The sequence below is a fragment of the Nicotiana tomentosiformis genome, chromosome 4 (genome assembly GCF_000390325.3).
Source record: "Nicotiana tomentosiformis chromosome 4, ASM39032v3, whole genome shotgun sequence".
Lineage (NCBI taxonomy): Eukaryota > Viridiplantae > Streptophyta > Magnoliopsida > Solanales > Solanaceae > Nicotiana > Nicotiana tomentosiformis.
In genome coordinates this window covers 53,355,923-53,379,039 of record NC_090815.1, presented here as the reverse complement: position 1 = coordinate 53,379,039, position 23,117 = coordinate 53,355,923, and the positions used below count along the sequence as shown (strand labels likewise).

Genomic DNA, 23,117 nt, shown 5'->3' with positions numbered 1-23,117 from the left:
CCATGAATTACCTTACTAATGGCCCAATCTAGTTACATATTGAAATTAAGAGTTTGGGTGATAGATTCTTACATATTAGGAAGAAGACCTAGGTTCCTCTCTTGATAATCTTCAATATTTTAAGTGAGAATTGAAGAGCAATGTGACGAAGGTCACTTCTCCCTCTAGGACCCTCTCTCTCACTCTAAAAATATCAGAAAATATGATCAAAATGGTCTATGGGATGTGTTTTAACGGAATAATGTCTGGATTAAAAACACCAAAATTGAACCTCCGGAACAGGTTCTACGGTAGCATATGCGATCGTATAGTGGTCATGCGGTCCGCGAAATGACCGCGAAAATGGGTGCCGGAGTTGGAAAGAAACTGACCTGGTTTGCGGTCACTATAAGGCACCGCAGAACGGTTTTGCGGTCTCATGGTGCACTGTAGAACCTTCCTCCGAAAAATCCCAAGGAGGGATATGCGACAAGAATGCGGCCCGTGAAACGGTTATGTGCTCCGCAGAGTGGTTCTGCGGCCGCAGAATGGGCTGCAGAAATGTGTACTTCTGCCCAACATTTTCCTTCAACTCCCATCGCACTGTTTAATCCAAAAAATCTAAACCGCAGCGAGCAAGCTTGTCGCGAAGAATTTCTACTATTATAACCTCTATGATTACTTTGCCATCACGGAATCTGGGTGCTTAGGAAAATATTTTACGGGGCCTTACATCCTCCCCCACTTAAGATTATTAGTCCTCGAATGAGGATCAGGGTCTACTATTAGCACCTTATGCAACTCAGTTTTCATACCCTACACCAGCAACCCCAAATTAACTAACTCCCTAAATTTCCAAAAATTTCGCTAGAGTTTCATTTGTAACTAGGCCTATCCACCTATCAGAGAGCCCCAGAAACATATCTTACAGACATGTACAGAATCCAACGGTGTAACATAACTCATAACAACACCAACCGCGGCCTCATGTAAACAACATATAATCAAAATAAACACCTTTACATTAACTGAACAAGTGATTAAAATTCATAGGCGACAAGTCATAAAAGGATGAATTACATCGCTATTCAAACAAGTAAGAATACTTTTTCTTCATTTCTTCCTCGGCCTCCCACGTGGCCTCTTCAACTTGCTGGTTTCGCTATAACACTTTCACGGAGGCAATTTCTTTGTTTCTCAACTTTCGGACTTGCCTATCAAGAATGGCAACTGGAATTTCTTCATATGACAATTCTTCATTAATCTCAATGGTCTCAACCGGCACAAAAGCTGACGGATCTCCAACTACCTTCTTCAACATAGATACATGGAATACCAGGTGCACTAATGACATCTCGAGTGGTAGATCAAGCTTGTACGCCACCTCACTATTCCTCTGGATGATTTTGTATGGCCCGACATACCTCGTACTTAATTTCCCTTTCTTTTCGAACTGCATTATACCCTTCATGGGGGAAACCTTCAGAAATACCGAATCATCTTCATTGAACTCTAAGTCTCTGCGATGAACATCCGAATAGGATTTCCGATGATTCTGAGCAGTCTTCAACCGCTCCTTTATGACCTTAACTTTTTCCAAAGCCTGATGTACAAGGACCGACCCTAACAAATCTGCTTCCCCAATCTCGAACCACCCAATGAGAGATCTACATCTCCTACCATACAATGCCTCAAATGGTTCCATCTGAATACTTGCATGAAACTTGTTGTTATAAGCAAATTCTATGAGTTGCAAATGATCATCCTAGCCACCCTTGAAGTCAAGAACACAAGCACGCAAGATGTTCTCAAGCGTCTGAATAGTCCGCTCTGCTTGCCCATCGGTCTATGGATGGAAGGCTGTACAAAATTTACCTGAGTAACCAAACCTTGCTGAAATTTCATCCAAACATTGGCCATGAACTGAGCTCCTCGATTGGAAATTATAGAAACTGGAGTGCCATATAGCCTGACTATTTCCTTGATATACAACTGAGCATACTGTTCCCCTGTGTCGGTAGATTTAACTGGCAAAAGGTGTGTTGATTTCGTGAGTCTGTCCACGATCACCCAAATTGAGTCAAACGTGCATGGATTGCGTGGTAACCCTACCACAAAGTCCATATTAATCATTTCCCACTTCCAGGCCGATGATTTTCGGCCTTCACTTGCTGACAATTCGGACACCTTGCCACAAAGTCCGCCACATTTCTTTTTCATGTCATTCCACAAATAGATTTCCTTGAGTTTGTGATACACCTTTGTAGAACCTTGATGCACGGAATACCTAGAAGCGTGAGCCTCGATCATGATTCTTTCTCGGAGACCATCAACATCCGAAATACATAGTCGCCCTTGGTACCTTAGTGTACCATCATCCATGCCAAGAGCAAAAGCCATAGTCTTATGTTTTTATATCCCCTCCTTCAATTGCACCAAAAATGGATCGTTGTATTGCTTCTCTTTGACTTCCACAACAAGCAATGATTCCGCCCTATTTTGCACAATTATCCCTCCTTTACCAGAGTCCGTAAAATGAACTCCCAAACTAGCCAATCGATGGACTTCCTTGGCCAAAGGCGTTTGATATGCCTCCAAGTGTACTAAACTACCCATAGATTTCCGGCTAAGCACATCCGCCACCACATTGCCTTTCCCCGGGTGATATAGAATATCGATGTCATAATCCTTGAGTAACTCAAGCCATCTTCTTTGCCTCAGATTCAGCTCCTTTTGTTTTAAAATATATTGAAGACTCTTAGGGTCCTTGAATACCTCCACATGGACCCCATACAAATAATGACGGCAAATTTTCAATGCGAAAATCACTGCCGCAAGTTCTAAGTCATGTGTTGGATAGTTCTTTTCATGATTTTTGAGTTGCCTAGAAGCATAGGCTATAACCTTACCATGTTGCCTTAACACACACCCAAGCCCAATTCTTGAAGCATCATAATATACCACGAATTCATCCGTACCCTCTGGCAGGGTCAACACCGGCGTTGTAGTCATTCTTGATTTCAACTCCTGGAAGCTCCTTTCAAAAGTATCGGACCATTGGAACTTAACCGCTTTCTGAGTCAATTTAGTCAACAGAGAGGCAAGAGTAGAGAACCCCTCCACAAACTTCCAGTAATACCCTACTAAACCAATGAAACTGCGAATCTCGGTGGGCGTTGTAGGTCTAGGCCAATTCTTTACTGCTCAAATCTTTTGAGGATCAACCTTGATTCCTTATCTAGAGAAAACATGACTCAAGAATGTGACAGATTCGAGCCAAAATTCACACTTTGAAATCTTCACGTACAATTGGTGCTGATGAAGGGTCTGTAACACTACCCTGAGATGATCGACATGGTCCACTCGACCTCGTGAATGCACAAGAATATCGTCAATGAACACTATCACAAAGGAGTCCAGAAAATGCTTGAAAACCCGATTCATAAGATCCATGAAAGCTGCTGGGGAATTTGTTAGCCCAAAAGACATTACCAAAAATTCAAAGTGCCCATACCGGGTTCTGAAAGCTATTTTCGGAATATCTTGCTCCATGATCTTCAATTGGTGGTACCCAGATTGTAAATCAATTTTGGAGAAGTATCTAGCACCATGTAACTGATCAAACAAATCATCTATTTTTGGTAATGGGTACTAGTTTTTTATTTTGACTTTATTGAGCTGTCGGTAGTCAATACACATCCTCAGTGATCCATCCTTCTTCCTCACAAAGAGAACCGGTGTGCCCCATGGCGACACACTCGGTCAGATGAAACCCTTTTCTAACAAATCCTTCAATTGTTCCTTTAGCTCATTCAATTCTGCTGGTGCCATCCTATAGGGTGGATTGATATAGGATGCGTGTCTGGCATCACATCAATCCCAAAATCAATCTCCCTGTCTGGCGGAATCCCAGGGAGCTCATCAGGAAAGACCTCTGGAAATTCATTAACAACTGGCACATATTCGAGTGTAGGTGCCTCAACAATGGTGTACGTAACTCGGACCAAAAGGTAAATACACCTCTTGTTGATCATCTTTGTGGCCTTAAGGTAAGAAATAAACCAACCTTTTTGCATCACATTATCCCCCTTCCATTCAACAACTGGCTCAATAGGAAATTCAAGCCTCACAGTTCTAGTTCGGCAGTCGAGCTTAGCAAAACATCAACCTATTCCCATAACTACATCAAAATCAACCATCCCCAATTCAATGAGATCGGTGACGGTGTCCCGACCATGCACCGTGATAACAAAACCCCTATAAACTCGTGCGTCCACAATAGACTCGCCAACCGGAGTAGATACAGAGAACGACTCAGGAAGTTATTCCAGTTCTATCCCAAATTCCATAGCAACATAAGGAATAATATAGGACAAGGTGGAACCGGGATCAATAAGAGCATGTACAACATGAGTTTGGACAGTTAATATACCTGTAACAACATCTGGAGAAGCCTATGCACTCTGGCGACCACTCATAGCATAGAAATGGTTGGGTCCTCCTGAACTCTGCATGCCACCCCTAGTTGCACCACACCCTGCTAGTGCCGGAGTGCCTCGAGGTGGAGGGGGTGTTGAAGAAGTAGCAGTTGCAGAACCCGTAACGTATAGGTAAGTCCCTCTAAATATGACCCCTCAATCTGAACCCGTAACAACTAGATAAATCCATGTAGCAGATCCCCAAGTGCATCTTCCCACACTTGGGGCATGGGGCCCTCCGCTGTTATGGGAATTTGCCTCCTGATCGGCCCTGATGGTGGGGTCCCCTGCTGCCCTGATTGAGCCTGAAGCGACTCCCCTGCCGCTGACCATGCCTCGTTGGCGGTGCACTAGATGAAGACTGAGCATAAGATTCAGTTGGCCCTGATGACCCTCCCCTTAAGTTGCCCGCGGACCGGGCCTTGCTGGTACCCTCTCACTCACTTCTGTTCTTCAACTTGCGGTCCTCTGTAGCTTGAGAAAATGCTACCATTTTCCATAGTTCATTCTGAATTCAAGGCAGTTGTAGCGGCCTCATTGATAACCAATGGGCTAAGGCCCTGCACAAACCGGTGCACTTTAGCCTCCATAGTAGGCAACATGTGAATAACATATTTTGACAGGTGCGCGAAGTCCATGTGATACTCCCACGCACTCTTATTCCCTTGTTTAAGATTCTCAAACTCTGCGGCATGTGCTGCCCTAGTCTCGGCAAGCAAGAAATGGTCTATAAAGGCATCAGCAAACTCACTCCATCTCGATGAAAGGCTCCCCTCCCTCCGAGAGTCCTCCCGCAGCTGAAACCAAGAATATGCCACCCGTTTCAGATGGTAGGCGGCCAACTCCACTCTCTCCGTCTCAGTTGCGTGCATTACCCGGAGAGTCTTATGCATCTCATCAATGAAGTCTTGTGGCTCCTCCTCGGGATTAGCACCCATGAACATTGGAGGATCCAATTGTAGAAATTTGTTCACCCTAGAACTAGTAGAATCCCCTTGTTTGCTAGACGAAGTGGGTGCAACATTTGATCTCTGGGCTTGAGAAGCCACTATCTGTGTCAGCATCTGAATAGCTCCCCTAAGATCCCCATCAGAAATACCAGAACCGGAAGCTGGGGCTGGAGGTGGAATAAGAATATCAGGTGGAGGAACCATCATACCCTCAGTAGGTGTAAGGACTATTGTGGCCTGGGCCGGTGTAGTGGAATCATGTAGTGTAGCAGTCGGGGGATTATCCTCACCCCTCGGGTGTTCACACGCATCATCAAATGAAGGGTCAACTGCCACTCCTAAGGTGGCGTTGGATCCTTGGCCAGTTCTTTCTCTCTTCTTAGTTGCCATATACTAAAAGTTGAAGGAATGCACGAGTTAGAGGAGGAACAGTTGCACAATTAGTTTCATCGCACGATCCATAATATCAAAGAAGGGTATTATTCCTAAATGTCAAAGTATCCACCAACTTATATATGTGGTCGACAACACACCAAAAAGAAGGACTCTACCAGACACGGCTCCGAGACATCCTAGGATACTTTAAAACCTTAGGCTCTGATACCGAGTTTGTCATGCCCCAAACTCGGGAAGCGCGACCGGCGCTCAACCGAGTGAACCTGGCTGAGCAAGCCTGTTAGATACTTTCTACCCAATTAACCCATGATTAACAAAAAAAATGAGTGATTTCATTAATTAGATAGAAGGAAGTTCATACATACAACATTAAACCCTTTCATTAGATATTTTGCCTTTAAGTCTCAAAATACACAGATTCTTATAGTCTGAGTGGAACAAGTGATCAAACACAATATATACTTGTTTAACATTCCCAACACCCATATACAACCCACATAGTATCTACGGTGCCCCTAAAGATACAAAAGAGAGCAAAGTGGTGCCGACAACAAGGTCCCGGCTATACCTCAAAAGTGACCACAACATAAATAGAAGGTACAATATATGACCCCGGAATGAAATGGGGCTCACCGAGTCCGTTAAGAAGAGGATGCAGCACTATTTGTGATCAACCCTGTCTGCTACGTAACCACCTGTATTTATTTAAAGATGCAGCGCCCCGGACAAAAATGACGTTAGTACCGTTGAATAACACTAGTATGTAAAGCTTAACACCAACTTAGTAGAATGAATAATAATACAAGAGGAACAATCAAGAATTCAATAAGGGCTTCAAATAATATAGAAGCAACAATGTTAATGGTCATGTACATTTTCAAGTCAATTTCCGTATTATTAGGTTGGGTGACCTTTAGCACCGATATTCTACAATTCATAATACCTCGATATTCTTACACGGAGTCCGATCTTTACTTGATCGGCTAGGTCATCTCATTTGAGACATTACCACAATTTCAGTATGATTTCTAGAACAGTACCACCATGTGTGCGGCATGGCGTCTGATCACGGCCCGATCGGCTAGGCCATCTTATTTGAGACATCAACCATTTTCACAATTTCATCGAAAATACCACTGTGTTCTTACACGGAGTCCAATCTCGGCCCAATCGGCTAGGCCATCTCATTTGAGACACTACCTTTTTTAGTCAATCATCGCATATCGTACATCTTTCATTTACTTTCAATTCATTGGCACTAGTGATTACGATTACATGGTTATTCTTGGCACTTGGCCGTATTTCATAGTTCCGGTCCCCTTTTTCCACATTCAAATACCATCATCATTATCCACAATAATAAGGCTTCCCATTCAAGACATTAGATTCACATATGAGCAATTTGGGAGTCTTAGGCACATAGGGGCTATTCATACAATTTGGCATAACAACCTTTATTTCGACCTTGACATAAAGTCTTAACATTTCTAACACATATTCCACATTTTTTAACACATCCTCAAATAACAAGGTAACATGATCAAGCATTTAGAATAAATATTTAACTTACATCCTTCAACACAAACACATTAGAAATCGCCAATTCTATAATGATCAAGGGCTTACTCCAATTACATGAACACTGTGGGGTTCGATTTTAAGAAGAAGGGGGTTTAGCCAACATACCTCAATTGAGCTTCTCAAACTTTAAAATGATCTGGAATTCTTAGCAACTTCAATCTATATTAGAAATAAAACAAGTTGGACCAAAATTAGGAAGATGGTCATCATTCTAGCTCATTTGATCATATTATCAAACACTAGGTGTGCATCAATGTTCTAAGGCCCTTTTTGTGGAAGATTCCATCATTCCCCAACCCATTCTCTATGATGTTTAGCTCATAGTCTTCCCACACTACTACAGGGATACATGCATGGAAGGTGTGCACTCACATCCTCATGAATTACCTTACTAATGGCCCATTCTGTTTACATTTTGAAATTAAGAGTTTGGGTGATAGAATCTTACCTCTTAGGAAGAAGACCTAGGTGCCTCTCATGATAATATTCAAGATTTTATGTGAGAATTGAAGAGCAATGTCATGAAGATCACTTCTCCCTCTAGGACCCTCTCTCTCACTCTAAGAATATTAGAAAATATAATCAAAGTAGTCTATGGGATGTGTTTTAACCCCAAAATTGAAGCTCCGGAACAGGCTCTGCGGTCGCATATGCGACCGCATAGTGTTTATGCGATCTGCAAAATGACCGTAAAAATGGGTGCCAGAGCTGAAAAGAAACTGACCTGGTCTGCGGTCACTATGCGGCCCGCAGACATGTTCTGCGGTAGCATAAAGCACCGCAAAACGGTTCTGTGGTCACATAGTGCACCGCAACAACTTCCTCCAAAAAATTGCAAGGCTGGATATGCGATAAGAATACGGCCTACAAACGGTTATGCGATCGCATAATGGCCGCGAAATTGGGCATCCGAAATACCCCAGAACTCTGCCCCACTCTACGACCAGTCTGCGATTCGCAGAGTGGTTCTGCGGCCGCAGAATGGGCTGCAGAAATGCATACTTTGCCCAACATTTTCCTTCAACTCTCATCACACTGTTCAATCCATAAAGTCTGAACTTTGGCATAACCTCTACGCCTACTTTGGCATCACAAAATCCGGGTTTTTAGGAGAAACGTTTACGGGGCGTTATAATGTTCGGCTCATTGTTGGATTTGTAGGACTGCTATTATGTCTGGTTCAAGATTCCTTATACGCGATCGCGAGGGAAGGTCCGTTATTTCGAAGGATTATTTGGTGACTCGAGAAATAGTTTTACGCGTTCGCGAGTTCTGGGATGCGCTTGTGATGGTTCTGAGAGTTGTTCATCGCGAATGCATGTAAAAGGTCACGTTCGTGAATAAGGGAGGTCAGGCTTAGGGTGGGAGGTGATTTGTTCAGCGCGACTGCATGCCAAGGACCACAATCGCAAAGAGATATGTTTGTAGTCATCGCGTTCGCTGCTGGTGTGTCGCGTTCGCGAAGGGGAATTTGGCAACTGAGTTTATTTATGATTCACGAACGCAATGCTATTTCCACGTTCATGATGAAGGGCAACTAGGTAGACTATTTAATTTCAAAAATGAGGGTTAGAGTATCATTTCATATTTGGACTTAGGGAGTTTGGCTAGGGGCAATTTTTGAGAGACCTTTCACTAAAAATCGAGAGATTCAAGTCGTTCGGAGTCCTATTCTCAAGGGAAGGGTTTGTTTTGGACATTGAGTTGCTCACTTTAAGGTAAGTAACTCTTCTAAACTTGGTACTGAGGGTATGAATCCCTGAAATACGTGTTATGTGGTTGGTGTTGAGGTAACGCACATGCTAGGTGACGGGCGTGTGGGCGTGCACCGTGGTAATTGTAACCCTGTTATTATTTGTGGAACATGTAGTTATCTAGTCTTGTTCTATCAGTGGAATTTCTATGTGTTAGAGTAATTGAGTTGTGATTCATGTTAGAAATTATGTTTAGGTTATGTGCTTATTATGTTGGAACCCACTGAGGTCATTTATGATGTTGAGTTGTTTTCTTAAGTTGTAATTATGTACTTAGTCATATTCATTAATTTGCATATCATATCTCAGTCTCTATTATCATTTACTATTACATCATTTTATCATTGTTCGAGCTGAGTGGTATGAGATTTGTTAGTCCCTGAGACTGGAGATACTGATGACTGAGTTGGGGCCTAAGAGCCAGATTGTGAGTGATATTTATGAGATCGGGATGCACGCCGCAACAGTCTTTGTTGGCTCATTTATGGGATCAGGCTGCATGCCACAACAAGCTTTATTGACTTATTATGGGATCGGGCTGCACACTGCAGCAGACCATGTTGGATGTATATTAGTGCTTGGGCAGGGTCCGCCCACCTGAATCTGACATACTAGTAGTGAGAGCAGGTATCGTATAGTGCTGAGTGACTGTGTGCCATGAGTGGGAGTTGAGGCAGACAGATTGAGTACTCTAATAACATGAGTACCTGGCAGTATCATTTTGATTCATCTTATTTGACATGCATATTTGACATATAGTCATAGAGATGTAACATTCCGGCAAAATACATTGACAGGCCCTTAAAGTTATCCGCACTCTTAACTTAAATAATTCATATTGAGTTTGTAGGCAACCAAACATAAAAGGTGTGTGTAATTCACATGTACAGTGACAAATAAGACGAGGACACATGGGTTTACTTAAACAAATTTTAAAAAAACTGAAAAAAATAAATATAAAAATGAGAAAAGCTACACCACCCATCGTCATCTTCCCCAATGGCCTCTCCATTTCGGAAAAATCAATTATATTACACACTCATTTTTCTGCCATTTTTAAGCCATAGATACTATACCATTCTTCTTCTTCCTCACATTATCACATTCTTTCTTCTTTTAGATCCGAACTCATTTTCTTCAAACATTTTTGGGTCAATACCAAAAAATTATTTCTGCCATTATCAGTCATTTTCTATCAATTTTTAGCCACTTTTCTGCTATTTTTCAGCCATAAATATGACCAACTTGGAAGAAGAAAACATATTTAGTATGGGTTTCGTCACTCTTGGAAAGAATAGTGAAAGACAAGCTATTTGCGGTGATGATGGAATACCTAGGTTTGATATTTTTCAAATTCATTCCTTTACAGATGTGGGCTTGTTTTGTTTGCATTTTGTTGCGTGAGATTTATGTGTGCGTGTGCGTGAGAGAGAGAGAGAGAGAGTGTGTGTGGAAAGAGATTAATTTTTTTGAAGAGACCAATTGCCGGAAAAGTTGCTGGTCATTCCATAGTTTCCGACAAAGAAAGGTGAGGTACGAGAGGAGGAAAAGAATAAGAAAAGAAAAAAGTAAAACAAATACATAGAAAAAGTATGAGGAGTTTATTATTTTGGCCATTTCACGCTTGAAAAATGTGCGAAACATTGCCTTGCTATGTCAGCTTTTTGTGTCTAAATAGCACAGTAAATGCTTGGTTAAAGTGCTCAAATGTAACAGATTTAAATTAGAGTATTCAAGTAAAAAGTGTGGACAACTTTAAGGGGTTGTCGATGTATTTTGACTAACATTCCTCATGCTAGCGGTGCATGGCATATTTATCAAGGTTGAGCTTAAATTGTTGTACTCGAAAGCATGTCTACATTTCTATAATGTGTACGAATTGATTATGGAAGCTATCTGAGTTATTACTATCATTTCCCTGTCATATCTGTACTATTATTATCTGGATTCGGACTGTATCTTTCTGAGCTCGTTACCGCTTTCAACCCAAGGTTAGTCATGGTACTTATTGAGTACATTGGGTTAGTTGTACTCATACTACACTCTGCACTTCTTGTGCCTATCCAGGTATATATGGAAGCGGCGGTTGCTAGATTTTGTGTAGTATCTGCTCGGAGACTATTGAGGTATCTGCTATGATACCCACAGACCTTGACTCTCTTTCCTTTAAGTTTGTTCGGTACTGTTCTATTTTCCAGACAGTTGTATAAGAGATTTAGACTGTGTTGACACTTAGCAGCCCATGAACTCGGTGACACCGGGATTTTGGGATTTGTTGTCGTTAAGTTTCAGTTGTTTTTAGTAGTCTTTTATGAGATTTTTCCACTGATCAACTTGTTCAAAATCATGTTTTTAATTCAAATACGTAGTTACTATGTGATGTTCAGCTTGCCTAGTAATGTGATATGCGCCATCACAATAGGTTGGGTTTTGGGCCATGATAAGTTGGTATTATAGCACTAGGTTACTTACGTCTCACGAGTCATGAGCAGGTTTAGTAGAGTCTTGCGGATCGGTAAAGAGACGTCTGTACTTATCATCGAGAGGCTACCGAACCATTAGGAAATTTCATTTTCTTGTATTCTTCTCGTGCGGATTTGTTGATTCCGGAAACTAAACTTCTATTATTCTATTATCTCATAGATGGTGAGGACACGTGCGAACAGATCGGGCGGATGGCCACCGGTACCATCAGCTATGGCAGCGAGAAGTCAGGGCCGTGCTAGAGGCCGAGATGCAGCTTGTACAGCAGCTAGAGCGGCACCAGTGTAGCCACCAGTTGCTCTAGCTCAGGAGCAGATACCAGATGTGGTTGAGCTGGTGGGACCAGCTCGGTCACCATTTGTGCCCATTGTGATTCCAAGCTTTTCAAGAGGATTGTCCCAGATATTAACTGTTTGCACTATCCTTGCTCAGGGGTTTCAGTTCAGGCCACACCAGCCACTTCTCAGGCTGGGGGAGGTGCTAAGACTCCCACTGCTCTATCACGCCCCGAACCTGGGGGGTGAGACCGGCACCTGGTGCCTCACCTATCCTTGCATACCAACTTGTGACTAAGGGACTCTGAACATATAATGTCATACTTTGGCCATGGGCCACATTGCAATACAATTGCGAATGCTGACTAAACATCAATATAAAGTCGGGCCGACAAGGCTGTCATAACTACTACAGTTGGTAAACCAACAAAATATACATAAAAGGCCTACAAGCCCAACACACTGCACTAACTAACAGGATATGTCTACAAGCCTCTACTGATGGATATACTCTGATCGGAATAGGGCTCCGACATACTCATAACATATATACATATATACACAAGATTTACATAAAGCTCTAGACCCAACAACTCCGAAGGGCATGGAGCTTACCGATCAAGCTGAACTCGGGCAACACCTAATGAGGAGGTCTACCCGTCTGTCCATATGAACCTGCACGCATTAAATGTAGCGCCCCCAGAAAAGAAACGTCAGTACGAAATAATATACCGAATATGTAAGGCAATATACTGAAAGCTGAAACTGAACTGATAATATAATAACCGAAAGTTACTGGGAGTCAAAGATAATATAAAGATATGCTCACCTGCTAATACTGACTCAACTCTCTCAATATAGTAAGTAAAATAGTTGTCCAGCCTTATAAGGCTCGGTATATATGACTGCTCTGCCGTAGTAGGCTCGCTCATAGGAGCTCGGCCATACTAGGCTCTGTATCTTGGCCAACTAGGATCACTCATAGGCGCTCGGCCACAGTAGGCTCGGTGTATAACTTACCATCTGATCTGCGGTTGCCCAATAGGGGCCTGCCCATCGATTATAGCTCAATGGAGGTAAAAATACTATAATACTGTATATATAGACCTTCTTCTCTCTCGACTGGAAGAAGTCAATACTCAATTGAATATGAAGTCCCGATAAGGGAGAATATTGTAACTTATGAGACTAGGGAAATGTACAAAAATTCGGGAGTATGAACTTCTCTTTAAGCGTCGTTATCAAACACATGTAATTATGAGATCAAGCCAAAATGAAGGAAGGGCTTACCTTAACATACCTGAGCCGATTCTCTTGACAATCCTTCCAACACATGTCTTTTGCGATAACTCACATAACAATGGATCGAAGTAAGGAAAAATTGCACCGTACTCCCTTAGACTCGCACAATCCCGTTGCTATTACCTATAAAATCTCGTATGAATTTGTTGTAACTTCATCCATAACTTAGTAAATATAAGCATTCCACTTTGAAGCTTGTGAACAATATTATGAATTTGAAATTGAAAGTTTGCTTACTACAAGCAAGGAAGTGATTAGTGGTCGTAACATTTCTTGGCTTTCTTGAAAACTCTCTTTAACCAAATGAGGTGAAGTACCTATCTCTTTAAAGTTTGCATCTTGCACATTTAATTAATAGTCACCTAATAGCTCTTATATGGCTGCCACGTTGGGGGATATTTCCCCTTCAACAATTATCCATTTAATTAATTTGTTAATACCCATTAACCAATAATTACCCGATTATTCACATAATTAGGAATTATCTCAAATTACTTAAAACACTACTCACTTTTAACATACTACATACATCTTACTATCATGGTAATGTGGTACCTTGTATGACACTAGTTGTAAGGCCCCGTTAAAATTTTCTAATGATTTAATATTAAAGTGCGACAACGGTATTCGGGAATAACATATTCGAGTATCAAAGGAGACCTATGGGGTGGAACCGCATTATTTTGACATCAATAGTGTTTCAACGACGCCGTTGCTTCACGTATATGTTGTAACACATTTATCAAACGAGCTCCAAATTCAATTTTTATTGAAGCATTAGATCCGTATTGAAATTACGGAGCCGTAGCAAAAAGAATCATCGAATTCGGACATCATATGAGAGAGTTATGCCCATTTTCGAGCGAAATAGAAACGATTTCCCATCGCCAGCGCCCAGGGTAGTGTGAGGCGCTAGCCCTGGCGCTGGGATATTTGAGGTTCTGGAAATTGGGCCACAGGTAGCGCCCCACGCTGCCTGTGATGCCCGAAACGCTATATACTCATTCGGGGTTCATTTTAACCCATTTTTCTTGACCAAACTTTGGTGTTTTCCTCCACTCTCTCAAGACCTCCAACTCCCCCCATCTTCAAGGTGAGTAATCCCTACTAATTTGGTGTTTCATTCCATCAATTCCACCCTAAAACTAACTCAATCCTCCATAAAATACATAGATCTTCAAGAAAGTTCTTCAAGAACTCAAAGGAGGGTTTTGCAAGATTTCTTCCAAAAGGTAATCCTACACTCTTAGACTTACATGTATGGATATATTATGGGAATATGAGTATGAATTAAGTATTGAAACTTATGGTATGATGATTGGAAGCCATAAGTTCCCAAGTTAAATACATAACCATTGTAGAGATTAAAAGGTAATTACTTGATAGAATTTTGTTTGTTGAGGGTGGATGGATGGTCATGTATGTGATGTTTGGAGTTATGGATTGTTTAACAATGATGGTGGGATAAATTGTTGGTAAATGGTAGTAGTTGGATGAACTAATTCTATGGTTAAGAGATGTAGAGACTCATGCCTACTAAGTGTTTGATAAAATGCCTAAATGGCCTAAATTATGGAATTTGTTACTAATATTGGTCCCATTGAATTATGTTGATGTAGATTGAAGTTGTAAGAGTAGTTGGTGGTTTTAATATCACTAAAGAGCTCCATCAAGGTATGTTGGCTAAACTCTTCTCTTTGAATTGAATCCCACGATATTCATGTAAATTATGTAAGTCCCGAGTGATTCATTATGAAATTGGCTATTCCAAGTAAGATTGGGTGGAAAGATATATGTTCAACAAGAATCCCAAATGCTTTATTCATGTTATGTTACCAATTGAGGATGTGTTAAAATATGGGTTGTACATTAATAATGTTTCAACTTTAAGTCAAGTTCAAATGAAGGCTAATATGCCAAATTTTGTGAAATATCTCTATGTGCCTTAGACTCTAAATTGCTCACATGTGTACTACACACCTTGATTTGAATTGTATTTGTTGTTGATGATGATAATGATATTTGAAATTGATAAGGTGGGCATGAAACACTGAATATAGCCAACGTGCCAAGAATGATCTTATAATTATGGCCATTAGTGCCAATGAAATGAAATGATGTGAGAAAGGTTATGAAATGAGTCTCGTCTCAAATGTTTTAAAATGACTTCCAAAATAGAATTGCCTAAAAGATTTCGTACTCAAGTCATGCCATAAGTGGCTGTTTTAACAAATACTATGCTTTGTGAGTATTTCCAATGTGTTTTGCATTCTTACATATTCGTGAGTGGAAATTGTGTATTGCCCCTTGTGGGGGAAAATGTGTCAAGAATAAATGGTGTGTTATTTGCTGATGATTTAAACTTGCGCATCAATTGCCAATCGTTTTACTCCACTTCTCGGAAAGAAATCTATAGTGCTTAAATTGATCATTTTAAATGACCTTAAAGTTGTGATTTCCGGAATATTATATATATGTTGATATTTATGATGATGATACATGAAAGAGAAGAAATAAAAGTGTGGAATAACAAATATGGCCACCGTGCCTTGAATAAAGAATCTGGTGAATGGCCAAAAGAGCCAAGGAAATATTGTTGTTATTATTGGTTGAAAATACTAGTGGAGATTTATACAATGTGGAAGATGATGAGGTAAATACATTTGTACCTATGTTATTTTTTTGAATTATTTCCCTTATTTGGGATGAGATTGATGTGATAAAATTATTACTCTTAATTGGGATAAGATTGATTGATATTAAAGGGTTCATGTCTCAAATAAGACAGCCTAGCCGATCGGGTCGTGATCGGACATCATGCCGCACACATGGTGGTGATTGTGCTGGAAATTGTAATTGAAATTGAGATTTTGTAGCCGATCGGGTTGTGATCGGACTCCGTACAAAATTTACGGTGGTATTAGTATTGATGGTAATTGTGGTTGATGTCCCTAATGGATAGCCTAGCTGATCGGGTCATGATCAGACTACGTGCTAAAGATGGTGGTATTGATATTGAGAGAAATTGTGGTTGATGTCTCTAATGAGATGGCCTAGCCAATCGGGTCGTGATCGGAACCGTGCTAAGAGTACGGTGGTACTGGTTTTGTAAATAATGGTATTCTGAATAATGCTATTGTGAATAATGGTATTGGGGACAATGGTATATTGATATTAAAAATCTCCCAATGTGAGATATGGAAATCTATTTGAACAGTGTCTTGATCCTAAATTAAGGTTTGAAGTTGATTAAAGCTTCCTTTGATATCATGATAATCTTGTTGTAGTATTTGTCATTCTATTGAGAGGGTGTTTAGTTATACATACTAGTGCTATTCGACAGTACTAACATCCCTTTTGCCGGGGGCGCTGCATCTTTCAATAGATGCAGGTGGTTCCATAGCAGGAGACATTGATCAGTAATAGCAGTGCACCTTCTTCCCAGCTGACTTGGTGAGCCCCACTTCATTCCGAGGTCATGTATCTTTTGTACTTTGTGTATTTCATTTGAGGTATAGCCAGGGCCTTGTTGCCGGCATTATCATTGTATTCTTCTTTATCCATAGAGGCTCCGTAGACATAGTGTGGGTTGTGTATTGGTGGTGGGAAAGACAAAATATGTTATGTTGTAGTTGTATTTCTTGTCCATTCGAGATATTAAAAATGATGAAGCTATTGGAAATGAATTGGTATTGTAGACATGAACACCATTTTGTCTAATTAATGAAAATATGTATTATCTCCATTCGTGGATGAGTTTTGGTAGAATGAAATCTAACAGGCTTGCTCGGTTGAGCGCCAGTCGCGCTCCTCGGTTTTGGGGCGTGACACTAGTCCATAAATACCGGATATTATAGTTCGGACCATATTTTATCCCAAATCGACAAACTTCGACGAAACTCACTTTCTTCAATTTGCTTACCCTCCCACCTTCACGAATTTACTCATCACTTATTTGAAAAAGCATAATGCTTATAATCTCACAATAATCCCATTCCTGAACTTACGTCGATTTATGACAAAACTTTAACATACGAAAATGCGGGATGTAACATCTCATTTCCGAGCTTCCATAAATTTACTTATGGCGTACTTTCACGTACAAAAACATGGGGTGTAACATCATTCCCCCCTTTGGAACATTCGTCCTCGAATGTTGACTGATGCACTTATCATTATCATAACTTCTAGCTCTTGCAAATATTTTAATACTCTCCTTGCCATCTAGGCAATTGTTTTGTGAATAAATCCAAAGTCCAGTGTATTCGCACATGTAGGCCTCTTTCTCACACCACGGCCTGTGGTCGGAATTCTTCCAATTTCGTAACTCTTGCTACTTCAGTCATGCAGCCTGTACAAATTTTTTCCTTATATGTGCACTTATGTGACTCTCCCCTCCAGCTTTTAGCTAATCTCTCAGACTCACTTTGTAAACTTATACAGAGCTTGACAAGATGTCCCTCTGGGCATCTATAGGTATACTGAAGTTCTTCACTCGGTACTTTATCGAACTTACAAATATTGATATATCTTATTTAATAGGCTCGGTTACCTATCCAAATGACTTTACTACATCTGAGTAGGTCATAATATACCATAACTCTTACCTCGATTTATCGTTATTGAGGTCTGCTACCAAACTCCAACTTACGTTCGCTATTCGTCCCATATGTATAAATCTATGTCCTTTAATGCTTCCTCATGACTGTTCATCTTAAGAATGATGGCCTAATCTCACCTCATACTTTGTGACTTTTGTCCATCCATTGTTGATTCACCTTAATGTTGATCTATCATCTACCATTGCTAACTTGATCTCTTATGTAACACTGCAGCTAGGGCCCACATGATTGATCCACCTAGCGGCGATACTATACTTTCATAACCATATTTTATAGCATCCCAATATGACTCACCTTATAGGGGTATTTTAATCCCGTATAATTCATGAAATTTTCTTCAAGTCATTACTCAATCAATGGCCCAACGTCATCCTTTATCTATCACAATCACACCCTCACTTTACTACCAGGACAACATTCCATTTCTTCTAGATGCTATTAGTCTTAGATTCATTTTGAGTTCATTCAGGCTATACTGAACTTTCTATAACTTAGAGAAACCATTAGCTCTCTTGTTTTCATGGGCTTAATCCTGAGGACTTATCCATTCTAGTCCCCTTCTCACTCGCCCGTTCTCATCCTTACTCCTGTCATAAAACCTTGTCACTTTACTATATTTTAGCTTGTGACCTATACATATCTATTTATACTATTCGCAATCTTCCTTCAACTTGCTTGCACCATAGATTTCCTTATGTTATTCTGGAACATCAAGCGAGACATCACATTGTCTCTAATTCTTCTTTGCTTTCTTGGCTAGATCTATCGATACCTAGAAACCATAGGCTGGAGGATATGATACAGATGATGCCACTATAATTCCTGGATACTGAATCCCCGCGCTTCAAGCCTTTTATCCGAAGTATGGACTATTCATAACATTCTGCATCTGAGTATTTCGTACGTTGTTCACCTTTACCTTACTATCTTTAAATCTTGCATCATATCTTTTATTTCTTTCATGACCTCCCTTCCACATGGGTATAATTCACGTCTATAACTTGAACCTCTATTATAATGCTTGCACCTCTGGTGCATACACAATCCGGTGGAAGATTCGTACTGACTTTTTATGAGGTTGATACTTTTCTAACTGGCTTCATCGTATGGCCATTATGGAATATGTTCTCAATCACGATTTCCATAATTTTCTGGGTCCAATAATCAGACTCCTGATTTACTTGGTTGATGTAATTATTTAGTTTCCTCTTCCTTCTGATCAGCCTTTATGTAGGCTTAAGCTTCTTCCGATCTGCGGCTCCTGGTATTGGTTATTACTTTAGCCTTTCATGGACATTATGGAATATTCATGATACAATCTTCTAACAACTCAATCCTTTATCTATGCCATGTGCTCAATTATTTCTTTTAACTTATACCGGAGTCTACTACATCTGTATAATTGTCAACATATATGTTGCATGTATAAAATTCTGAACTCTGAAGTGCATTCATAACTTACTCTGGGTGATTAATCGAATAATTCCTTCTGTTCCTCCTCAGGCCAAGCAATTACTTTTTCTGGTCTTTCTGCCCCCTAGTTGCATGCATACTTAGCTTACCTTAGTGCCCACACACATTGGAAATCCATACAACTCATATGAGCTTGAATATCACTTCTGATTTTACTTCTCGTTCATTAGCCACGGTAGGTGCCATTTTCTTATGGAGTGCATACAATGTCTTTATGAGACTTTTATTATAAGACCATTTCCTCTTTAGGTTACTGTGCTTAGGTTGAAGCCTTCTTCCTTATTTCCTCAGCTAGTCTTTCGTTGTAGTACTTAGGGAGACCTTCTGGCTCTTGTAAAGTTACAAGCTTGTTATATCATTTACCCGACAGAATTGTTTTTGATGTTCGTACTCACCTATAATCATCCTTAGTTACTTACCTCCATATTCATGTGCTCTTATGGTTGCTGTTGAACTGAAGTTTTGACTGTCTTCCCAGTGGGACTCTCTTTTATTCCCATCACACTCATACGGTATCCTTAACTACCCCAACTCCTATCCAAATATTTCTCAATTATGGCCAGTTCTTGACTTCTTCTTAGGTGCCATGTATTGAAAATTAGATGTCATATCTACGAGACTGAATTCCCCATGTTGGGGTTCACTATGTTTATTTTGCACGATCTGTTGATTTGTCTATATCCTCTTATCTAGCCATGACTAGGCTCTTCCTGGATCAACTACTAACTACTCGTTGGCTCATTCTCATATCAATATTCTGCGAAATACTTCTTGAGTCATTTCCTTTGTCTTACCTTACGTCCTGCACTGGCTTTTTCTCTATCAATAACATCTCGGGCAGGAACCCTTACTTCCTCTCCTCGACATCGTGTTTGCATAATGTTCTGGAGTTGTAGCATATCTGTAGGATTTAAATACGTGCAATATCATTCCTTTCTCATTTTGTTATCGCATTCTTCCTTTACCATTCCATAGTCACTAGAATCACTTAATTCTGAATTAATGCCACATCACTCCATATTCCCCTCTTTAGAGGAGTACTAAGATTTAGCGCCACGAAGATCTACCTATAGATATTTTACCTCTTCCTCTTTGGCATCTTTTCACATCATCGGTGACCTTTTCCTGCCTTGCGGTAATCCTTCTTTACTAAGGATAACAAAATTATTTATCCACGAGGGTGACACTTAGTGTAACTGGCACACATAGCCCCTTAAGCTTAACTTTGCTCGCATTGATTGTTTTAGGGAAGCGTCTTCCTGAATGACCAATAAAGGTTATTCTTATATCATCTATTCTATTATTGCCAGAACGCAATCTCTTAAATTTTCACGATGCCGACTATTATCAAATCACTCAGCCCCTAATTCATGCTTAGTTTTATCTTGTTCACCACTCCATACTGATTTCTATTACTCTGGAGTCTAACTTCTCCTCCTGGTAATCACGTTAGAGTCACAAACTTATTTGTCAAAATGAGGATATGACTTTATGGCCTATACTCTTTTGTTGTCTCAAGGCCTGGTTCCTCTCGTCTTTTCCTTCACTTGACTATATATTCTGTAATACTGTCATTTTTTTCTACCATTGTCATCCATGCATCACATCTTACTCATAATGCTTTATTGACTCTCTTCTCATTTCCTGCTAATATTTCTGTCTATCACTTTATTTTGAAAATTTCAACAGGACATTCTTTTGCTTTTAGTCCCCTTTGCTCCATCTACTGGCTCTTTGGGTTGCCTAACATTCTTTCTTTACTAGGGACGGGAGTCACACTAAGATAATATTTATCCCTTCCAGGCTTCCAGTGCTTATCTTTGTAATATCCTTCGGAAATGTCAGCTAACACAAACAATCCATAGACCATTTTGGGTTACTCTAACCCCAGCCAGATCCTGATATCCCATCCTTTTCTTAAACTACACCTGTTAGCCCCCATAGGGCATAACTGAGATGGGTGTGGCCAATTATACATACCTCTGTTACTGTTGTAGGTAACTCACAATGCTTATATTTTTCTGCCTGAGTTGTAAATACCAATAATCTTCATTAATTGGGTACCTCGTACCCTTCTCATCTTGCTCCTTTTACTTGTTAAAGCTTGTGTCTACCTTCTAAATCTCTCGTTGCTTTTTACCATATGGGTGGATAGATATTCATGTCTTAGGGCTCCTTTTACGGAAGCGCACACGTCTTAGTACAAACATGATCTGCTGGAAACCTTACATTTACTCATCGTAAGCATGATGTAAATTCGAGTTCCTCCAACTCAACTCTTCCACAGCCGCATTCAATCCCTTACCAACTGTCCTTCTGGATGTAGGTATCGTTGTATTACGAATAAAATAGAATCTAGGAATGTGAATTCTTATAAGTGAGCTCTACCACACGATCTAGAGCAAGAAAAAAAAAGTGACAGTCCTAAATGCCCTATAGCCTCCTGCTTATAAGTGTGGTGCACGACACACCCATTAACAAGACTCTACTAGACACAACTTGTTAACTCCCTAGGAAAGAACTGCTCTGATACCACTTTTATCATGCCCCCAGGTTCGGGGCGTGATATGCTCGTACTCCAGAGCAGGTGGTTGAGGGAATTCAGACACCGGGGGAACTACCAGTCCAGCGATTGCAACTGCTCGGGCCCAGGTTGGTCCACCTATGAGTGATGAGGAGCAGATAAGACTAGAGCGGTTTGGGACTCAGGCCTCCAAAGTTTAGTGAGGTTAATTCAGAGGATTTCGTAGACAGGTGCTAGTGGATCCTTCGCACGAAGGGTATTTTGGAGACTAGTGGAGTCTTATTTACTACTTTTCAGCTGTCGGGGGCAGCCTTCAGACGGTGGGAGGCCTATGAGTTAAGCAGGCTAGCCGGCGCTGCACCATTTATATGGCATGAGTTCTCAGTTCTCTTCTTAGAGACGTTTATTCCACATATACTCGCAGTGAGGAGTTACATAGGCAGTTTGAGCAGCTACGCTAGGAGGGTATGTCAGTGACCCAATATGAGATGAGATTTTTAGTGTTGGCTCGTCATGAGATATGGTTGGTTCCCATAGAGAGGAAGAGGATTAAGAGGTTCATTGATGGCCTCAACTATGGGCTACACTTTGTCATGACTCGGTAGATTGCGTTAGGTGCTAGGTTCGATGAGGTGGTTGATATTGCTAGACGCCTAAAGTAGGTTCGTAGTCAGAAGCATGAGGAGAGGGAGGACAAGAGGCCTTGTGGTTCGGGTATTTCAGCAGTGCCTCATCTGGGGGACAGTCCCACCACAACAGAGGTCTTCCTTATAGGCTGGCTCGTCCAATTCATCGTGGTGCATCAGCTAGCCATGATTCTTATAGTGCTCATCTGAGTCAATCATCTCTTAGTGCCCTCCCATATCAGAGTTCATCCTATGCTCCATCAGTTTAGGATTCATCTGTACCAAGTCCTTCTAGTAGTTATTCTGATTCTTGGGGTCCGATTCAGTACCAGCTGCCATTGACGGATCGGAGTTGCTTTGAGTGTGAAGAGTTTGGGCATATGAAGATACATTGTCCCCCTCTTTTGGGATGTCCAATTCAGTGGAGGGGTCATGTTATGACTTCCGCACCAGTTACTTCACCACCCGCTCAGCCAGCTCAGGGTGGGACTCAAGCAGCTAGAGGTCGCCCTGGAGGGGAAGGCCGATCAGGTGGCGTTCAGGCTCGATGCTATGCTTTTCATGCCAGGCCATAGGCCGTTGCTTTGGACGCAGTGATCACATGTATTGTTTCAGTGTGCCACATGGATGCTTCCATATTATTTGACCCCGACTCATTTTATTCATATGTATC

At 40.9% G+C, this 23,117-nt stretch overlaps 1 long non-coding RNA gene across 2 annotated transcripts; it reads left to right on the top strand.

The window, feature by feature from the left end:
• Positions 1 to 10,135: 10,135 nt before the first annotated feature.
• On the top strand, positions 10,136 to 16,937 carry LOC104105096 (uncharacterized). 2 transcript variants are annotated; one of them, XR_011415393.1, is made up of 4 exons: positions 10,136 to 10,475; positions 11,206 to 11,264; positions 14,819 to 14,873; positions 16,591 to 16,937. It is a non-coding gene; the product is annotated as an uncharacterized lncRNA (long non-coding RNA). The 2 variants fall into 2 exon arrangements; XR_688271.3 differs by lacking the exons at positions 14,819 to 14,873; positions 16,591 to 16,937 and adding an exon at positions 11,782 to 14,570.
• The last annotated feature ends 6,180 nt before the right edge of the window (positions 16,938 to 23,117 follow it).